We start from the raw sequence: 20,809 nt of genomic DNA, 5'->3' as shown, positions 1-20,809 counted from the left end.
CGCAATAACTTCCGCAAAAGTTAACGGATTCAGCTGAATTTTTGCATGGACACTCTACTCCTATGGCACTTCCATTTAAGCCAAGCGTTGGATATTCTTTGATATTTAATTTGAAGAAATAGGTTATTTTCATAATTTTTTTGACGATTTTCAGGGCGCCTGTTTTCGTACCAACAGAACTAGGATGAAAAACTGAGTACTACGTTTTGAAGGATTACCCAAGAGCTTTCATTTGATATGTGACCCAGAGGCGCCAACTTAAAAACTTTCGAAAAAAAATTTTTTTTTCTCGGGGTATGCATTTTACCCCATATTTTTAGTGTCTAAAGAAGTGTTGTCGCAAATTATGACAACGTTATTTAACTTTCAAGGGTTTTTCTTCAATATTAATTCAACAGAAAAATGATGACTAAGAAATGCAATTATTAGATTTTTTCATTTGGGGAAAGTAGGGTAAAACGGACTAACTCAACCTCCTTTCGAAATAACGTTGCTACGATGTTCTCTGATCGGACACGAATTTTCAGAGTTCTTTATTCTACTCAAGAATAGATTCTTTATCACATATTATTTTTTATATTCTTAAGAGGATAACGGGGTTAAACTATTCACAAAAAAAAATGTTGAAAATAATAAAAATTTCAAAACCTACAAATGCTTGGGTAAAACTTGGCGAAATTTTATGAAATAAGAAAAAAAATCTTAATTTTTATTGCTTATTCAAATGAGCAAGTCTGACAACATTTTGACGTCGAGAAATGTCACAGATTAGCACGTGTGTGATTTACCGGATTCTTTCTCGATTTTTCTTTTGACATGCATCTCCGGTTCAATTTTCTCTTTTTTCTCTCATGAAAGTTACAGCAGTGCACAAAGGTCCACGAAAAAAAATTACGAGGAAAGATGCATTCAGCGCCTTCAAATGATTTTTTGAAAAAAATATGGTCTACTACAAAGTTGTTCCCAAAAATCAGGCCCTCTTTTCAATGTACATAAAAATTAGGGTGGTCCATATTTTCAAAGAAATTGGGAACCAAACTTTTTTATTTGCAAGAATAACTGTATACATTCTTCGGGAAAGCTGTAGATCTATTAACTTTGAGCAAATTTCTTGAAGACACTTTTTATGTAGCTTTAAAATTTACCGATCTAGAGATTTTTTTCTGAATAAGCTTAGGGTGGTTCAAGAAAAATCAGTTTTCTGGCGTTAACTGTTTCAGTTTCAATTTTTCATCAAAGTCATCCAAGACACATTTGTATAGCATAGTTTTTTGAAAAGGTGTTATGATGGGTTGGGGCAATCATAAAAATTAACATTTGCCCGCATTCAAAAGAAGAAACGTTGTTATAAAACATATCAAAAAATTAGAGGTTTGTTTTTTTTTGTAACTCAAGTGAAAAATACTTGAAAAGTAGGGTAGAAGCTTTTGTTTTGGCCAGCCCGGAGTTTTGGCCATAGTGCGGTATTCAGCCTGTAACGATCTAAATTGGAATGAATTTATTTTTTACTAGTAGATTCTAATATAATAATATGATTGCAGCTGTTAAAACCATACATTTTTATTAAAAATTGGAAGAAAAAAATAATTGTCCTTAAAAAATCAGCTCCCATATATCTATTTTGGCCAGGGTGCTTCTAATTTGGCCACTCCCATAAGAAATACACGTGATTGGCCAAAATAGAAACCAATGCTGAGAATATGGCCAAAACTGCGGCAAGGCTTCTATTTTGGCCAGCGCCACTTTTAATACAAAAATCAAGTATTAGCTTGATTTCTTCATTTTTCTAATAAAGTATAGATCGAAACCTTTCATTTAACATATTGGTAGTTTTCAAAATGATTTCCCTTAGACTGGCCAAAACCGGTGCCCGCACCCTACCTATTTTTTCTAGATAATCATCAATAACTTTTGAACGGAATGACGTAGCAACATTCTCAGCGAACGATAATGCGCTTTTTTGGAAGCTGTAAAAGTGGTTCTTACGCGACTTAGACGAGAAATTTTTAACAAAAATTTAAACAAAAATTTAAAATTTAAGCGTCCCCCTTTATCTTTATCTTTTTTGTTTCAAATTTCACGTAAAAGTTGTCTAAGAACCATTTTTAGAACACAAAAATAACGCACGCGATGGGAATGTTGATTCGTCATTCCGTTCAAAATATATTGATGATTTTCAAGAAAAAATAGGCACTTTTCAAGTTTTTTTCACACACCAGTCGATCATATCACCTTTTCAAAAAAAAAATATGATTTTTTAGGAAAAACACCTGTAACTATCGAACCAAAAGAGATAAAGACCATTTCAGCGCATGAAACGACGCGTCTTCAAATGCTCTACAAGTGTTTCTTGGGCGACTTTGGTGAAAAATCGAAACTGAAAAAGTTAACGCCAGAAAACCGGTTTTCTTGAACCACCCTAAGCTTATCCAAAAAAATTATCTCTAGATCGGTCAATTTCAAAGCTACATAAAAAGTGTCTTCAGGAAACTTGCTCAAAATTGACAGATCTACAACTTTCCCGAAGAATGTATACAGGTATTCTAGCAAATAAAAAAGTTGGTTCCCAATTTCTTTGAAAATATGGACCACCCTAATTTTTATGTACATTGAAAAGAGGGCCTTATTTTGGGAACAACTTTGTAGTAGACCATATTTGTCCAAAAAATCATTTGAAGGCGCTAAATGCATCTTTCCTCTTAAATCTTTTTCGTGGACCATTGTGCACTGCAGCAACTTTCACGAGAAAAAAGAGAAAATTGAACCATAGATGCATGTCAAAAGATAAATCGAGAAAGAATCCGGTAAATCACACACAACGTGCTAATCTGTGACATTTCTCGACGTCAAAATGTTGTCAGACAATAAAAAATAAGATTTTTTTTCGAATTTCATGAAATTTCGCCAAGTTTTACCAAAGCATTTGTAGGTTTTGAAATTGCGATTATTTTCAACATTTTTTTTCTGAGAATTGTTTTACCCCGTTATCCTCTCTTGAATATAAATATAATATGTGATAAAGAATATTTTTTCTTGAGCAGAATAAAGAACTCTGAAAATTCGTGTCCGATCAGAGAACATCGTAGCAACGTTATTTCGAAAGGAGGTTGAGTTAGTCCGTTTTACCCTACTTTCCCCAAATGAAAAAATCTAATAATTGCATTTCTTAGTCATCATTTTTCTGTTGAATTAATATTGAAGAAAAACCCTTGAAAGTTAAATAACGTTGTCATAATTTGCGACAACACTTCTTTAGACACTAAAAATATGGGGTAAAATGCATACCCCGAGAAAAAAAATTTTTTTTTCGAAAGTTTTTAAGTTGGCGCCTCTGGGTCACATATCAAATGAAAGCTCTTGGGTAATCCTTCAAAACGTAGTACTCAGTTTTTCTTCCTAGTTCTGTTGGTACGAAAACAGGCGCCCTGAAAATCGTCAAAAAAAAATTATGAAAATAACCTATTTCTTCAAATTAAATATCAAAGAATATCCAACGCTTGGCTTAAATGGAAGTGCTATAGGAGTAGAGTGTCCATGCAAAATTTCAGCTGAATCCTTTAACTTTTGCGGAAGTTATTGCGATTTTAGTGATTTTACCTATTTTTAGACATGAAATCTTTGAGGGCTATTTTACTTCACTTCCCCCTAACGGAAAAATCTGAAAATCGGCCAGATATCATCTTTTATATGGAAAACCATACCCTGAAAATTTCAGCTCAATCGGAGCACATCGATACAAGTAGGGGTTGCGGCTCTCGCGAACTGGCTCTTAAGCGAGTCTCTTTTGTAAACCATAACGAATTATGAACAAAAATCTTGGCGGTGATCTAATTAGGTTCACAAACACATTCTACTTACACGGGTTCCCAACCGGTGGTCCGCGGCCCCCTGGGGGGCCGTGAAGCCAGTCTAGGGGGCCGCGATGTTTCCAAAAAAAATGTTAAATTTTGCTTCCATTTTGTGCAAATTATACCAATTTTTAATTTTGTATACCGCCACCCCCAAAAGCCACAGTTTGAGGAACAAATTTTCAGTATAAAACGCCTTCAGAAGAAAAATTTTTCGGCTGCGCTGCTATTTTTCAACTACAACTCAAATTGAATGTTCATGACATAATGCTTACAAAATATGAGTGTCGAATAAAAAAAAAGTATCAATGATCGTCGAAAATCCCTCCCACAGTAAATTTCTGGCTACGTCACTGTACCCAAAAAACTCGGTTTCGTTCATTTAATTCATATTTTTTTTATAATAATTTTATTTGGGCCGCAGATGTTTTGACAATTTTTAAAGGGGTCGCCACCTCAAAAAGGTTGGGAACCCCTGCTACTACATATTCTTTGTTTATTTCTTGGAATATTTTCATGGCAATTTACGAATGACATTCTTGAAGGCATATTTTCCATGCAATCCTCAGAAATTCCTAAAGAGGACCCTCTAAAAATTTCACCATCTTTTTTTAAAAAAAAACTCCATGCTTAAGAAACTCCCCCATGGATTATTTCAGAAATTTCTCTGGAGAATCTTTCAGAAAACCATCCATGGATTCCTGACATTCTAACAGCGTTTTATTTTTAGAAAATAAAAAGTCCAGAATTCTTTCAGAAATCTCTCCAAGGAATCTTAAAAAAACGAATGTTTCTTCAGATTTCTAATGTTTTTAAGAGATGTTTTAAGTTTCTCCATAAACTATCCACCTCCTGAAATGGCTCCATTCATTGATTTATTAGAAATTCCATAAATAAAGTCACGCAAATATTCCATTTTCAAACCCAACAAACCCCCCCCCCCTCCTTCTATGGCACACTCTTTATATAGGACTCCCCAGAAATTATCACACTCTTCGGAACCCCTCGTTCCTCAAAGCGTGGCATAGCTTATGGACGTTCGTCCCTCATAAATAACTCCAGGAATTATATTCACACAGTTATTTCAGGAATTCCTCTATCGGATACTCCGAAAACTTTTTTAAGGCTTCTTTTATAATTTTTTTCATGGAGTGTCTCCAGGACATTCTATAGAAGTTCTTCCATGATTTTGGATTTTAATTCCAGTCTTTAAGTGATTTCTGAAAATAATCATATAGTTCAGGAGTTCCTCCGGGTATTCCTTCGCGTATTTCACTAGTAGTTCCTCCTGAAATTCTTCCAAGGATACCATAAGGAATTTTTCTTTTGATTCTTTAGTAAATTTAGAAATATATACAGTAGCAATTCCTAGAAAGTTTTACATATATTCCTTTGGTAATTTCTATGAACCTTTACAGAAGTTAGAGTATTTCTCCAGACATTCTTTCAGGGATTCTTTCAAAAATATGTTCTTAAATTTCTTCGGGAATTCTTTCCGAACATCCTCCATGAATTTTATTCAAAGATTTGTCTTGGAATTTTTCTAAATAAATATGAATATATCCTTGTAGTAATTCCACCAAGGGGTTCTGAGGGAGAGTTTCCAGTAATTTCTTGAGCAATTCTTTTTATAAGTGTTTCAGGAAATTCCTTGGCATTCTTTCACATAATCTTCAGGAATTAGATGAACAATTTATTCAAAACTTCCTCCAAGGATTCTTTCAGAAGTTCCCCCATGGATTTAATCTAAAGCCTACTAAATAATTCCATCTGAAATATCACTTAAGACTTCTTCAGTAGTTTAAAGATTCTTCGCGAATTTCAGTAAGAGATCACCTCAAACATTTTCCCATGATTTTCTTCCGAGAAATCCCTTGAAACATATCGTCAGGGGTTACCGTAAAAATGCCTAGAAGGGTTCTCTTTGGAATGCCTCCTGCGATTCTTCCAGAAATATCTCCTTTGATTCCTTTGGAGATTCCTCCGGAAATTCTTTGAGATGTTACTCCACAGATATTTACAGAAGTATTTTATGAAATTACATTAAGCATGTGGGAGTTGTTCTTGGAGGGTTATCTGAAAGAATTTCTATAGAAATGTTTCAATATTTCCTGATGAGATTTAATTTCATTGAAACAATTCCAGAAACAATCGTTGGAGGAGCTCCTGGAAAAGTCCTTGGGGGAGCTCCTGATATTCATCACAAAAGTTCAGTTAATTGAACACCGTGGTTTATTTCCCCAACAGGGTAAGGAAAAAAATCTCTTAAGATGACTTTGGAGGAATATCTAAAATAATTTCATGGGAATTCTTGGGAAAAAAATAAGGTAAAAAATCTTGGATTAGTTTCTGATAAAATCGCTGAAGGCATTTGTTAAAAACATCCTTGAGAAATTTCTGAATTAAATCATAAAGAAATTTCTGAAGGAATCCTAGAAAACAATTCATCGGAAATTCGTGCAGAAATTGCAGACAAAGGTACCTTATGAATTCTTGAATAAATCCCCTAATGAATTATTGAAGGATGATTTGGAACAAACCTTGGAAGAACTCCTGGACATACTTCTGAATTCTTAAAAGAATTTCTTGCATAATGTCTGCATGGTATTAGTATGGATAAAACTCCCTGGTACAATTTCCCTAGAAGAACTTGTGAAGTATTCATAAAGGAATCGCAAAAATATCCTGTAAAACTGAAGAATGCGGTGCAGTAATTCCAGAAAGAGATATTCTTGCCATATTCCTGGAGAAACGTCAAGAAATAAATCCTGAAGTGATTTCTAAAGGAACTCCTGAAATAATCTTTGGAGGGATTTTTTAAGGGTCACCGGAAAAAATCTGAAAGAATCCGTAAAGGAAAGATTCTATAAATCTCTAGAGAAATTTGCGATCTCACCCGTGGAGGAATATCGGAGGATCTTCCAGGAAGCCCCCCTGGAGGAACTTCCAGAAGATTTTTTTGGAGGAATTCCTGAAGAAACGCATGCAAGAATCCTACAAGGAATTCCTGAAACGAGTCCTAACTAAACTAAAAAAATCAAATTTCACCATGACATCACTGGTCTAAAATGAGTTTTAGAAAATAATATCTTAAGAAGAGACGTGCGTCGTGGTGAATTTCTATCGAGAGGAATCCTTTATAAATTTCCTGGTAAACGTTTTCAATTATTCTCTTTAAAATTCATAGCATAATTCTTGCAACGATAGTTCTGATTTACGTACGTTTACACCTTTCACACAAAATAGATGAAATTGTACTTAAGTACAGGAAACAATATAATAAAAAGATCACAACCGTGAATCAGAGAAGAGAATTGCCAAACAAAAGAGGTACAAAACAAGCAACAAAGCGAGGCACAAAGAAGGCTCATTTTCTCAACAGATAGCAATGATCTTAATTTTTGTTGGTGACAAAACAGAAACCAAATTTGTTGCTCCATAATAATCGACTATTTTAAACCCAAAATCAACACTGTTTGATGGTAGATGTTCAACAGCCTTTCAGTGTTTAGCTACTCGAAGTTAAACTAGTGGTGTACGATGTTTATTATATTCTGTAAAAGTTGACCCATGTCGCATTGGGTGGATTGTCGCACAAATATGCAGGTTGAGACATTGTCATTAGTTGATCTATTGGTTATATTGGACTCAGTTCCGTGAATATTGTGATTGTAGAAGCATAAAATTAATGCACTTCGAAAATTGAGAATATTTGCATCATGAAATAAAATAAGATTTGAAAAAAATTTCATTTATATTTTCTACTGCATCGCTGGCTAGCAAACGTGTCCCAAATAAAGTAAACAAAACTTTTAAATGACTAAACTTGGTCATATTGGGGTTATATAAAATTATCTACAACATGTGGGCTACTTGAGTCAAAAGGGATTAGAATAACTAGCCACAGAAGTCCAATGTCGCGACTGTTCGTGTGACTAACATCTACTTTGCCGCGTTCTTACAGCGTCTGTAGCGGCACCAGAAGTGTCAAATTAATTTTGTTTACCAAAACAAATGATTCTTTACAAGGTGGACACTTGTAAACAATCAATTATTACAATTAAAGTTATTAATATAATTAAACTGGAAAAGTGACTACAGCGCCATTGGAGTTCTAGTGTATTTCTATTCAAAAGGGTGACATATTTTTGTGTACTAGTTTTAAAGATAGCTTCGAAAATACTAAAAAGCCTTGTGACTAGTGTCACCAAGCATTTAGTCGCATCGTGCTGGGGAGGAAAATGTTACGGCTATGCCAGTGGGCATTGCATGCTAGTCCGTTGTCTAATGGCGTGCTTCCTTTAACGTTGAACTTTTCGTCATTGAAATCATTGTCATCATCAAACATTTGAAAGCAGTTTTTTCGTTCAAAACAAAAATTTTTGCCATGAAAATATATTCACTGTACTCCACATGAGGAATATAATGCAGTGAATATATTTTCATGATCCTTGTTTTGATTTGCAGCGAGAAAACTGCTTTTTATTTTCCAAAAAATGATGACGGATGCTTGAGCCTTAACGAGCGAAAAGCACACTGGAAGCGTTGAACGTGACCGTGTCTTTTTTCTTTTTTAATAGTTTCGTTAAAAGTAGTCATGAAATTGTGATTGGCTATTGCTGTAACAAAACCGTTTTTAACCAATCAGCAATGGAATTGTTACTTGGGGGACGTTGGTATACACTAAATTCTTTTTTTACACGATCTTTTTTTACGCGGTTTTATTTTACACGATTTTTTTTACACGATTTTCTCGAAATTACGCGATGTGTTTTTGGAAAGATTCTTTTCTCCTGGTCGCAATTTACTTCCGATGGGGCTCAAATTTCTACCAGAGATCTCTCTTATCATCCTTGATACCCTGTCAAAATTTTAGGATGATCCGATAAAAAAAGTTTTGAAAACTTTTTTTACACGATTTTTTTTACGCGGAACAAAAAATCGCGTAAAAACAGAATTTAGTGTACTTACATTTTTATGAAATTTGTGTACTTAAGGTGAAACATCAAAGATTACCAATATAGCTGCCAAAATGACTGACTTGAACCCCTTCTCACGTTATCATAAACACTAATCTTGAAGTTTCGTAAACAAATGCGTCTGATTTGGATAAATTGCCTCTTTTTGCATATGAACGAAGCCAGAATAATCAGCTGCAATGTGGTTCAATGCTTCGTTTATTAAATGTATACCTCTAAAGTTTGTATGCAAAAATAAAAGGGAGTAAAACATAAGTGAAGACACACGTTGATTATTATAGTGGGCAAGTTTACATTATGGAATGGTTTTCTTTTAGATTAAATTTATTTGATTTTATCCACGTCAGTTAGGAATTTGAACTCATACGGTAATTCTATTTCTCGGGCAGTTCACGTGCGTATGCGAAACCGCTGTCTGTCGAATCGAGTCGAGGTAACAGCAGTGTTGAGGTGGAGTGTGCGCGGAATTTGAATATGAATACGGGCCGCATTCGAGTTGTGACAAATTTATTAAAAGACGCGTAGCACCGAGCTAAGTAGGAAATTTATTAAAATAACTCACTCTTGTTATTTCAATACAGCTAAGTTTTATACAGCACAAGTTGTTTGGATTACATAACTTAAATTTTATAGAGCACCTTTTTAAACACACAGAGAAACAGACGCAACACTGGCAAAATCTCCATCGACCATTTCTCTAAGTAAATTTTCAGAGGGAAACCCTGATGGAAAAGTTTGTTAAATCCCCAAGAAATTCCTTGTTCAATCTCTGCACGACTGCAAGATAGACAACATGAGCTGCTATAATATTTTTTTGTTAATATATGCACTCGATGTTGACGCAATCATCTAATCAACCCATTGTAAAAAGGTATGTACATCAAATTAGTAAATGAGTTCAAGATATATCACCGAAGCGTGTCAAAGAACACAAAAGCTGTCGTTGCTTGACAATTGCAATAGCACCGAATGTGACAGAAATTGCGTCTACATGCGAATTTCACATAAGACTCTCAAAAAAGAAAAATCGGTACCTGAGTCGAAGTTGTACAGTACACGAACACTTGGTATTAAATATTCTCAACTCTAATCATCAATCTAAACACATGAGGTCATGTTGAATTATATCAGTTCAAATTTGGAGGAGAATTTGATGCAATACAGTGAACATGAACACATTTCGATGTTCTGCACGTGTCCAATATCTGGATAATCCATATTCTGGATATCTCCCTATCACGATGATCCCTTTTAAGACGAGATGTGGGGATTGAAATAATAGAAGAATAGTACTGTAATGCAACAATTTGAATAAATCACATCAAAATTGATGAAAATGTCAACAGTTGTGTACCAAGTCAATAAAAGGAAAATGCCATTGAAATGTCTTATTAGGTATTAATATTATTTTATGTTTTTACAGCCGATGATGAGTCCACTGATGCAATATGCTACTTCAACATTTCATATTGCACCCTTTCTTGTATTTGAACGCAACTAAAAACCATTAGTCAGCATCCATACAAGACAAATATTGCCCAACGATTGCCACCGGCTTCAAAGAATTTGCCAATGGGAAGGGTATGCTATAAGTAGTAAGTGCTGATAAGAAGTACTAGTTCACACACCCACGCGAACCGATATGTCCAGTTATGGGGTGTGAAAATACTACCGATAATAATCATCACCAATGTCAACAATGTCGGAGCGTTGATGATACGCTGCTGTCTGTCGGATATGACCAATATTAGAAAAGAGCGGAACAATTACTCTGAACTGAACAGTAACTAATCGATCATAAAAAACTCCAGGCAGACTTTTGAGAAGGGTTGGATAATGTCTGACAAAAGTTTACACTTCATACAAAATTTCAAAATTTAGCGGTAGATGTAGATCAAAATGTACTAGGATAACGAAGGTGTCAGAGGTGACCCTAAATTGGTACACTTTTTCATACGAACAGACATTTCGAGGTGAGAGCCTCCATGATTGAATCGTAACTCTTTCAGAACTGACAACGATATCAATAGTCATTACGTCCTTTTCCTCAAATGGTCTATAAGGTAGCAGAGGATAGACGCCGGCAAAGCAAGTGCCTATCTGGATTATTTTTTTTTCTCCTCTGCTCTAACGCTTTTGCATTATTTACGATTTCGTCACGAACAGCTTCATGCGATACCGATCCATATAATCATCACCGCAGATCGGCATTTCAGAGACATTTTTCTCCACAAGTGCTCCATAAGCGTGACTTTCGATAAAGTGTCATTAGACCGTCTTCAAAACTGGAGTAATCGTTGGTGACATAGAAATTAGTTTTGTTGGAATTGTTGACTCTCATTGATCATCTGTTTAAAATTCTTCAAAGGTGCTTTGAAGTACGAAGTTGAAGGAGAAACCGTTGCTAGGTACATATGTCTACTTCAGCTTGATAAATTGATCCAAATTCCAAACATTGATAACAATATAAACAAAGTCATAACCACGCTTCCCACACCTACGCCTGAGATATGGACCGTCAGCGGTTCGCCGAGGATTAGTATCCATTTATGATACGTTAATCCGGTGGGAAAGACTCGGCCATTCGCTTGACCAACGCGCAGTCGTTGACGTTGCGAGGTGGTTATCAGTTCATTGGGTGCCAAGTCCGACCGCGTGCCGGCTCCCGGCGTTTACCAAACTGATGCCTTAAAATATACAGAATCGGTTGCTGGATAGTAATATTTGTGCGCGATAAAATATTGACCTAGTACTTTTGAGGTGTCTGATTTCAATGAAGTTTAATTTATGATCTTATGAGGTCACGATACATTTTGAGAAACAATCAAAAAGAAAAACTAGCATTCGCGTAATATATTCATGACGAACATCAAAACCTAATAAAACTTGTAATAATTTTATTGGAAAATGTGTACGCGGATTATTAACTACTATTGTAATTTATATTTTTTTTATTCTTCAATCACTTAACCTAATCTACAGATCTATTGTCCACTAGGGCACTGCGTGAGCGATTCCAATTGGAAACTGTACTTACACATTGTACAGCGCCTAAATCAATTCTAATTCTGCTATCGAATTGGTTGCCGTTGCGCTGCTTTCACTTTCTACCCTATCATGGTAGAATGATGAGCACGAGGATGTTGATGTGTGGCTGTTCTGTTTCCAGTCCAATTGGAGGTCCATTTGGGTTACCGTTCGCCGATGTCCAAGTATCCGCGTCCATTTGAGCCATGGGATCGAACCCATGACCATCTGCTTATGAAGCAAACGTGTGGACCACTGCGCCACGGGCCCCGACTAATTTATAATTGATTCGTACGAAAACGGCTGCGTAGCGATTAAATTTGCCTCTTGACATGTAATGAAATAATTGAATTGAACATCGGACGGTATATAACAAAACTAACTCAAATTTGCATGACAGAAAACATAAGTTGTTTACACCTTATACATACTTATAGCCTTTGAGTAAGAAATTTCAAGTCAATCTGTTAAAACCTGGCCTGGTGCAATTATTGAGTCGAGTTGAAGTTTACATGAAACTTTAGCACACAATCATTACACAATAATAGGTAGCTAGTCAGTGAATCAAAATTCAACCATCGCGCAACAATAACGACAATTTCGCAACCTGAATATGTTGCGACATCCTACCTAATGCGACATAGGTTTGTCCCAACTTGAACAGAATAGGACAAAGATCGTGCACCACGAGTTTAGAGATTTTTAAGCCTTGCATTGTGATTTTCGAGCGGTAACTTCGAGTAAACACTGCAACGCTGCTGAAGATGTATCATAAAAAAGTTTCGATTTTGAGTTGGCAATAATTGATTATTGACGAGTTGAAAAGTACGCAACAAAATCAGGTTCCGTTTTGTCTGCAACAAAAATGTTCGAGATCATGTCATTATCTGTTACCAGTTGGGATAAAGAGTAATCGCCGCGTCTTCGCTGTTGCTTGTTTTGTGCCTCTTTTGTCTGACAATTCTCTTCACTGTAGCTGGTATGTTTGGAATTAAACTGCCTAATCTAAAAAAATATGTTGTGTTGTTCAATACTAAATTATAATCTTTCTTAAATACTTCTTCTTGAACTTGTCAATGAATCTACCATAGATCATTACAGTCGTATTTACCAAAAAAAAACTATCAGTGAGCTTGCCAATGTTTTTAAAATATTTGTTTCTTCATTATTGTTTAAATTGGTGGCAGTAATATTGACTACTGCTATATAATAAAAAAATAAAATTCTCTCATATCAATCCTGTAAGTTTTTAGAGCTACGCAGATCTTCTGTAAAATATTTTGATTTAACTTTTCAAATTTACTTTTGACTAAGTTTTTGAAAAATACTGGACGAATTGATTGAAAATAAGGAAAAAAGATCGTGGCACATGATGAATACATGTTGAAATTGCAGAAATCACTGCAATTCCAACATGTATTTCTAAAAAGAAATTCATTTGAAGGAAATTCTAGGAAAAAATAAAACACTGTATGAGTTTGTAATGATACGTTTTGGGTTTTTCAGCAATCTGAAAAGTTATTTCTAAATATTACCGTCAAGTCGCCAGTCACTGGGGGCCTTCGAATATTTTGAATGGTATGACAATTTCACTTTAATTTCACCAACACAACACTAATGAATTGTTACCATGTCAAAACGCGGGTTAGATACTTTTTACAGTACCGTTTTGACACTAAAGTGTGTTTACATGAAGCAATATTTTGATCGTTCACTGCAATCGTAGTAAAAAAAAACTAAAATGACGCTTACGTGATTTAAGGACAAGGTATTTGGAGTACGTAGCTCAAATTTTCTAGAGCACCGTGTTTTAGAACCGGTGAACTGGTAATGCATCACGCTGATTGTGCAGTGGCTGTCATCAGCGTGATGCATTTTGATCCAGATCCGTTCAACGGTTCTAAAAACCGGTGCTCTAGAAAATTTGAGCTATGTACTCCAAACACCTTGTCCTTAAGTGATTATCTAATTATAGTATCGAAATTATTTCACCAAGAAGCAATTAAATTTACCTATCAGGTATGTATTTTGTATTTTCGAAGCATGTTTACCGAGAAAGTACGATTCCACTTATTTTTTATTTGATACAAAAAGACATGGTAAATGGATACCCTGAAAATCAATGGTCTCCTTTCACCGTGTCCCATGTTGCCCCAATGCCCCATATAAGTAGAAAAAATTGAAAATTTGTACATTCGTTTTCTAAATAATGCTTGCAAGTTATTACATAAAATTAATATAAACGAAGAAAAATTACTTTTCTAAGTGGTTTTGATCATTTTTTAACGAAAAAGAAGGAATTTTCTGATACACGCGTATCACACACACGCGTACACGGTGAATGGGTCCCTACTACCACGGTGTCAGGCAACCTTCCCATCTTCTACTAAATCTACTATATCACCAATTTTTGTGAAAAAATTTCTAAATTTGTGGTTATTACTTTGTTTCTAACCTATAATGAAGGCAATTAACAGCGGTACCAACAATGTTCATAAGATTGGTATAAAACGACAGCCTTTTTTCGTCTCAAATCTTCTTAGACCCACGGTGGATGGTGATTTGACGGTATACTGGTCTGAATGAAATTCTTTTGATGCATGAATGGATGATACTTACACCACAGACAGACGTAACAGTTGCGAAATTTTCATCGACTACGCTTTTAACGATCATTTTAAATTTTCATAGTTGTGGCTTTCACAACCAGAGGCGCGCGCATCGTTTTTCTATGCGTTTGACGTTTCACACTAGCGCCTTCTGTTGACGATATTGCACAACACAGTGGATCGTGCAACTTTTACACCAGGTGATTGTAGTGTGAACTGGGCGATGGATTTCCATGAAAATTGTTCAAGGTGTTACGTCTGTTTGTCTGTGCTTACACTCCCGATCAAAAAATTGGGGTCACCCCCTCAAAAACATGTCATTTTTTTGGGCTCATATCTTCGCTAATTTGCGTCCGATTTCAAAACACTAGGTCTCATTTGAAACAAAATAAGGCAAACAAACTTTGAACATGGTTTAGGTGAAACTTTTACAAAAAATATTTATATGTAAACTTAACCTAACGTTGCCATATTTTCTGAAAATTAAATTTACGATGATAAGAACGGTAATATAACCTTATTTCTATTAGCTTTAAACTTCTTTTTACCGAATCTAGCTAGAAAATCTAGAACAAAAATTTATTAGGTAAAATAATTCGTGTTGTCATCGGCCAAAAGTTTGTGGTCACTTTAGTCAAACATGGAAAAGTGATTTGTTGATATTTTTATCATTCAATTTTAATTCTTCCTGGCTTTTTTTAATCATAATGAATTTTACTTACTGCATAGACATTACCATACATATTTATTGAAACTAAGTAACTTAAACTTTACGTAAAATTGCCGTATTTTTGGAGAAGTCGTGAGATTTGTTTACTTTACATAACATTTTTATATCCAAAAATAATTGAATTTATTCAATCAAAGGCACGTAAGTTTAGTTCATTATCTTTAAAATAAGCCAAAAAGAATTAAAATCGAATGAAAGATGGCGAAGATATCATCAAATCACATTTCCATGTTTTACTAACGTGACCCCAAAGTTTTGACCGATGACATCAAGAGAACTTACTTAATAACTTTTTGTCTAGATTTTTTAGCTAAGTTCGATAAAAAAGCAGTTGAGAGCTAATAGAATGGCCCACCTAGGGAATTTTATTACAATTGCTATATAATTTCTACTAAATCTTGGTATTTTTTACTGGAAGACGAAAAGTATTCAACTATGTACAGTGACCCTCAATTTGGATGTTAGTTAAATATGCTGTTAAGTATAAAAAATAGAGAAAATGTTTTCACTTCCGAAGAAAAGCACGGAAAAGCATCAATAACGATGAAGATGACGAATTTCCAGTTAGCTTCAAAGAGATATTACATTTTACAAATGAATTTCATGTGAATGTAGTCCGGGTTTTTGTTCTTTAACCCTTTGGAGCCGGAGGGGTCATATATGACCCCGGCGATAAAACCGAGCATAACAAACGTGTCCGACACCAGCGAGGTTGCGTCGACAGCGGCGAAAAAATCGACTCCAAAAGGTCAAGTGGTAGTTGATGACTAAACAGTATAATATGACAGAACTGTCAAACTTGAACTTAAAACTTGAAAAACTTGAAAAAAAAACATCCTATACATGTGTTTGAAAAAGGGGAAATGTCTGATTAAACATATATTGTTCTTATGATTTAGAGAAAGAAAAATATGCAGCTTCAACATCCAATCCAAACATAGGGAAATTAGTAAACTCAAAAGAGATCGCATGTTCTAAAGAATGGGAAATCTTCGATAAAAAGTTAGCAACTCTAACGAAGACTACTCCTAAGAAACAAGCTACAATATAAGCAACTTCAATGATAACTGGCAAGAATGAACACAGTCAAATGGAATATTAGCTTTTTATTTTTTCATTTATCCATTAAAATGACGATCGTACCTTTAACATAAATAAGCGGCAACCTAAACTCGATCATATTAATTTTCGACCAAATGTCCATTTGACCAAACGTATTTTCGACTTCCGAAAAAAAATCAAATTAAATTTTCGAAAATAACTACATTTATCCTCGAAATTATGATATCTGTAGTGGTTTTTGAGATAGAGGAAATTGTGTATTTGAGGCTGTTTTGTTCTCTTCATCATGGTTTTTTTTTTTAAGTTGTTGAACTCAGAGTTAGTCTCAAATCCTTCCAAACCAAGCTGAATTTTACAACCAAGTTTAACGAAATGTGGCCGACAAAAAAACCCTCATGACGAAGAGAACAAGCCATGCTGTTAATACCCAACGTCACCCTACTTGAAAGCAAATGTCATAATTTAGCATTTTTTAGATTTGGTACTTAAATGGGGCAATTGTTTCGAAATTTGAATATTTAATATTTCAAAAACCAGGAGAGATACCGCAATTTTGAGGTCAAATTTGGACCTTTAGGGTTCTAGAATCACCAGTTAAGTCTAGAAAAGTTAAGTTTGAAAATTTTATTTCTTTATTTATTTCAATGTTGGCTCTAAGCCCCTTAACCCCTGCGCTACCCCTAATATCAACCGAAATCGCTCATTTTTGCGCAGCTAATTTATTTCGACCAGTGGATCACATTTCACTTGGGAAATCATACCCCGGATAAATTTTGCAAAATAAGCCCCAGACTACCCCCTGGGGTCTCCAGTTAGCCTAGTGGTTAAGGCTATGGATCGTCAATCCGGAGACGGCGGGTTCGATTCCCGTTCCGGTTGGAAAAAATTTTCTCGGCTCCCTGGGCATAGTGTATCATTGTACTTGCCTCACAATATACAAATTCATGCAATGGCAGGCAAAGAAAGCCCTTCAATTATTGCTGACTGCACCCCAAATTGGACTGACACAATAGTGTGCACACACCTTCAAAGTGTGATTACAGCGTAGGGATACGTCGGATCGAATTGAGGTATTCGGTGCACTTGTTCCTTGTAAATAGAGGAATAAGTGCACCGAAGACGTCGAGACGATCCGAAGTAAATGTGCACTTTTATCACACTTTTTTGGCGTACCAAAAAAAGTGTGATAGTCCAATTTGAGATGTAGTCTGCAATAATAACTGTGGAAGTGCTCAAAGAATACTAAGTTGAAGCGAGGCAGGTAAAGTCTTAATGGGGACGTCGTGTCACGAAGAAGAAGAAGAAGAAGAAGTCGACGAAGAAGAACTACCCTCTGTATGCCGGTAGGCCTTGGATGACTTCGCGCAAAGCTAAAGAGATCCCTACCCTGGAATGGAATCAAACCTTTATACTGGTAGTGCTACGACACCCTGGAGTGATGCCTACAGGGCAGTCATGACCAAACGGGTGCATCAGCACCCCTTGAACGCTTTCCCGAAATGCTGACACAAGACTATGGGTACTCGTTCCCTACGGCCAAACCGGCCAAAGCGATGTTGTTCCGGTGGCGAACAACTAACTTATCGCAATAGCGAAGTCGCCCAAGTTTAACAAGGCTTCGAGTCCGGACGATATTCGTACAGCATCCATATAGGCGGCCATCGAAGCTAACCCTGACATGTCAAAAATGATTATGCACATGTGCCTGGACAGAGACAAATACAAAGACAAAACTAGTTCTACTGCCCAAAGACGGGAAGCCACCTGGCGTCCCGTCGACTTAAAGCCCTATCTGTCCATTGAACACCGCCGGGAAACTGTTGGTAAGGATCATCCTGTCGAGGCTGACGGTCTATACCGAGAAACCAGATGAGTCGATCTACGGTGAACGCTATTTGAGCTTCAAAAGAAGCGAATGGGAATGCGCTACTACGCGGTCGTCATGCTGGACGTGAAGAAAGCGTTCAATAGCGTCAGCTGGGCCGCCTTTGAGTGTGGCACATACCGATACCACCTAGGGGTCCCGCATAGCCTATGTTTATAATTCAAGAACAGGGTGCTAATCTATGACATCGACGAATGAGAAAGGAGTTACAACATCACCGTGAGGGTACCTCAGGGGTCCATCCTGGGCCCGGTACTATGAAACGCGGCGTATGATGGCGGTTTGAGGCTTATACTTCCACCAGGCGTAAAGCTGGTTGGCTTTGCCGATGATATTACCCTTGTGGTATACGGCGTGTCAATAAAGGTAGTGGAGCTGACTGCAGGACACGCGATACGCATAGTGAAAGACTGAATGAGATCGAGACAGCTGGTATTCGCGCACCGCACCACGAAACGGAGGCGGTGGTGGTGAACAACCGCAAGTCTGAACAACAGACAGTGGTCTCCACAAGCGGATACACGATCAACTCCAAGCGCTCACTGAGGCAACTGGGGATCATGATCGATAACAAACAGAAATTCAGTAGCCACGTGGAATATTCCTGCAAAAGGGAAAGCATGTGGTGATTATGGCATTGTCGAAGATAATGTCAAATAGCTCGGCAGTAGTCTCGAGTAAGCGTAAGCTGCTCGCGACAGTAGCGATCTAAATATTACAGTATGTTGTAGTGGTTAACCGAAACATGAAGTCCCAAGAAACAAAAGGAGTTTAATAACAGTTTCTAAAACTAAATCTTTTACCCTTACGGTCTTACGGTCTGTGTATGGTGTTGGTTTATTAGGGGTGTTGGGGTGACTAGAGAGTACCCACAGGCAGGGAGCTTTAGGGTGTTGGGTGGTCCGCGCATACCGGACAGTCGCAAAGGACGTGGCATGCTTGCTAGTGGACATAATTCCCATAGCACTAGTGGTGACAGAGGATGAAGAGCGACGCGGCATAAAAGGCGTGATACGAATCGCCGGACCATCGTCTTTGTTGAAATTCCTCTTTCCTCCAATAAGGGTAGATGGGTACGCAGGCTTCCAGCATGTCAGGAGCCCGCGAACTGTGACGAGAAGTGGAGCAGGTGCTCTTTGAATACCCACGCTTCGTGTAGAAAAGGTCGAGCATGCAAGAGATATGCATGCGGTAGAGATACCTCTGTGGACATCAATGTTGAAAAGATGTGTACGGGGCGGACAAGTTACTTCCACGGTCTCCCGAAGTCCCGAATCGCATTTGAACTACAGATAAAATGGCGGGTCGATCAATAGAAAGTTATGTTGAACCCAACCCTCCGCCCTTTCCATACAGGATCTTGAGTCCAATGGGTAGTCTAAAATACTAGCCAGGACGTGGAACGCTTACCAATAAAGAGTACTCTACTCATGTACGCCCCCCCCCCCCTTCTTGAAGTCATTCCTAACGGACGTACCGCGAAGGTGAGGAAGAGAGAGAATGATGTTTTAGTGGATCGACCCCAACATAATCCGAAGACCCACTTCTTGGGTATCTGATCAGCAGATATCCTTATTCTATAAAAAAAACACTACATACACATAAAAAAATTATCATTAGTAGAGGAATTTCACAGGTGATAACTGTGGAAGTGCTCAAGCTGAGAACTAGGCTTTGTCCCACCCGGGACGGAATGCCAAAAAGAAGAAGATCCTAGTTGAATTGCGTTTCCTCATAATTTTGCAGAACTAACAATGTCCCTTCTCACAAAAATTATACAAACAAACTGCTTTAGCATATAAATGTCGTTCAAAAGCTGCTCTAACTTAGGGATCGCCAACGCATAAGAATTGCATGTATCGTTGAAGCATCAATTAGAGTTGCGACTTATTATTTCGGCGTACTTTATGCGGAGAAATATGTTTAATATAAACTTGCGTCTAAATCAACATATATCTTTACTGTATATTTGTCCATTGGCGATACGTAAATAAAGAAAGGTTTTCCCACAGGCATCGTTCTTGATGTCGCCAAAATGTAAGGTAATCGATAGAACCCAATTCACTGATCAGCCACTGATCATAATTCAAATCCACTCAAGCACTCGTTATTCAATCTCAATAGACGATAGCAAAATGTCCCATCAAGCACATCAATCAACAACGGTCGAAATCGTGTCGCAAATCAGCTCAGCTTAAATCACCTTTAATAGCCCAATTGGTCACTAATCACAAACAGTACTGCTCCACCGCACTTCCTGGGGCACAATTTTCCTTCGATTTCGTTTTTCCGCCGCCCGCCCGTTTGTTCTAGCAGATCCACCGCAAAACCGTAGCACGCACCCACGCGAACGCGCAACGCTCATCGATATGCGCCGGTCTGTGACTTCGAATCACAACTGCTGAACCAATCCCGCGGGGGAGGCTTCAGAACCCTCCTGCTTAGCAGCGGCGGGTGACTTATTTGCGCTCACACTGCATGGGCTCCATCCAGCAGCGCAGCGCGAGCCACCGCAATCAATCGCGCGCGCGAATCAGGCCCCTGATATTGGAAAAGTCCGTGGGACTGCACAAGCAGCAGCGCAGCGCGAGGTAATGAAGCCGGTGACATCCGCGTGAGGCGGTATTGAGAGACGTTCGACAGGGGGAGATTGAGTGACCCATACTACC

At 37.2% G+C, this 20,809-nt stretch overlaps 1 protein-coding gene across 2 annotated transcripts in view; it reads right to left on the bottom strand.

The window, feature by feature from the left end:
* The window catches only part of LOC109427069 (myogenesis-regulating glycosidase), an 87,497-nt gene extending 66,890 nt beyond the window's left edge, over nt 1-20,607 (bottom strand). The window contains exon 1 of one of the 2 annotated variants that reach the window (XM_029872736.2): nt 20,344-20,607. The gene's annotated coding sequence lies outside the window, so the exon portion shown is untranslated. The remainder of the gene's footprint in view (nt 1-20,343) is intronic. The other variant, XM_029872737.2, reaches the window with a different exon arrangement.
* Between the last annotated feature and the right edge of the window lie 202 nt (nt 20,608-20,809).

Source organism: Aedes albopictus, chromosome 3 (assembly GCF_035046485.1).
Source record: "Aedes albopictus strain Foshan chromosome 3, AalbF5, whole genome shotgun sequence".
NCBI classification, from domain to species: Eukaryota; Metazoa; Arthropoda; class Insecta; order Diptera; family Culicidae; genus Aedes; species Aedes albopictus.
This window is presented reverse-complemented; position numbering and strand designations above follow the sequence as displayed.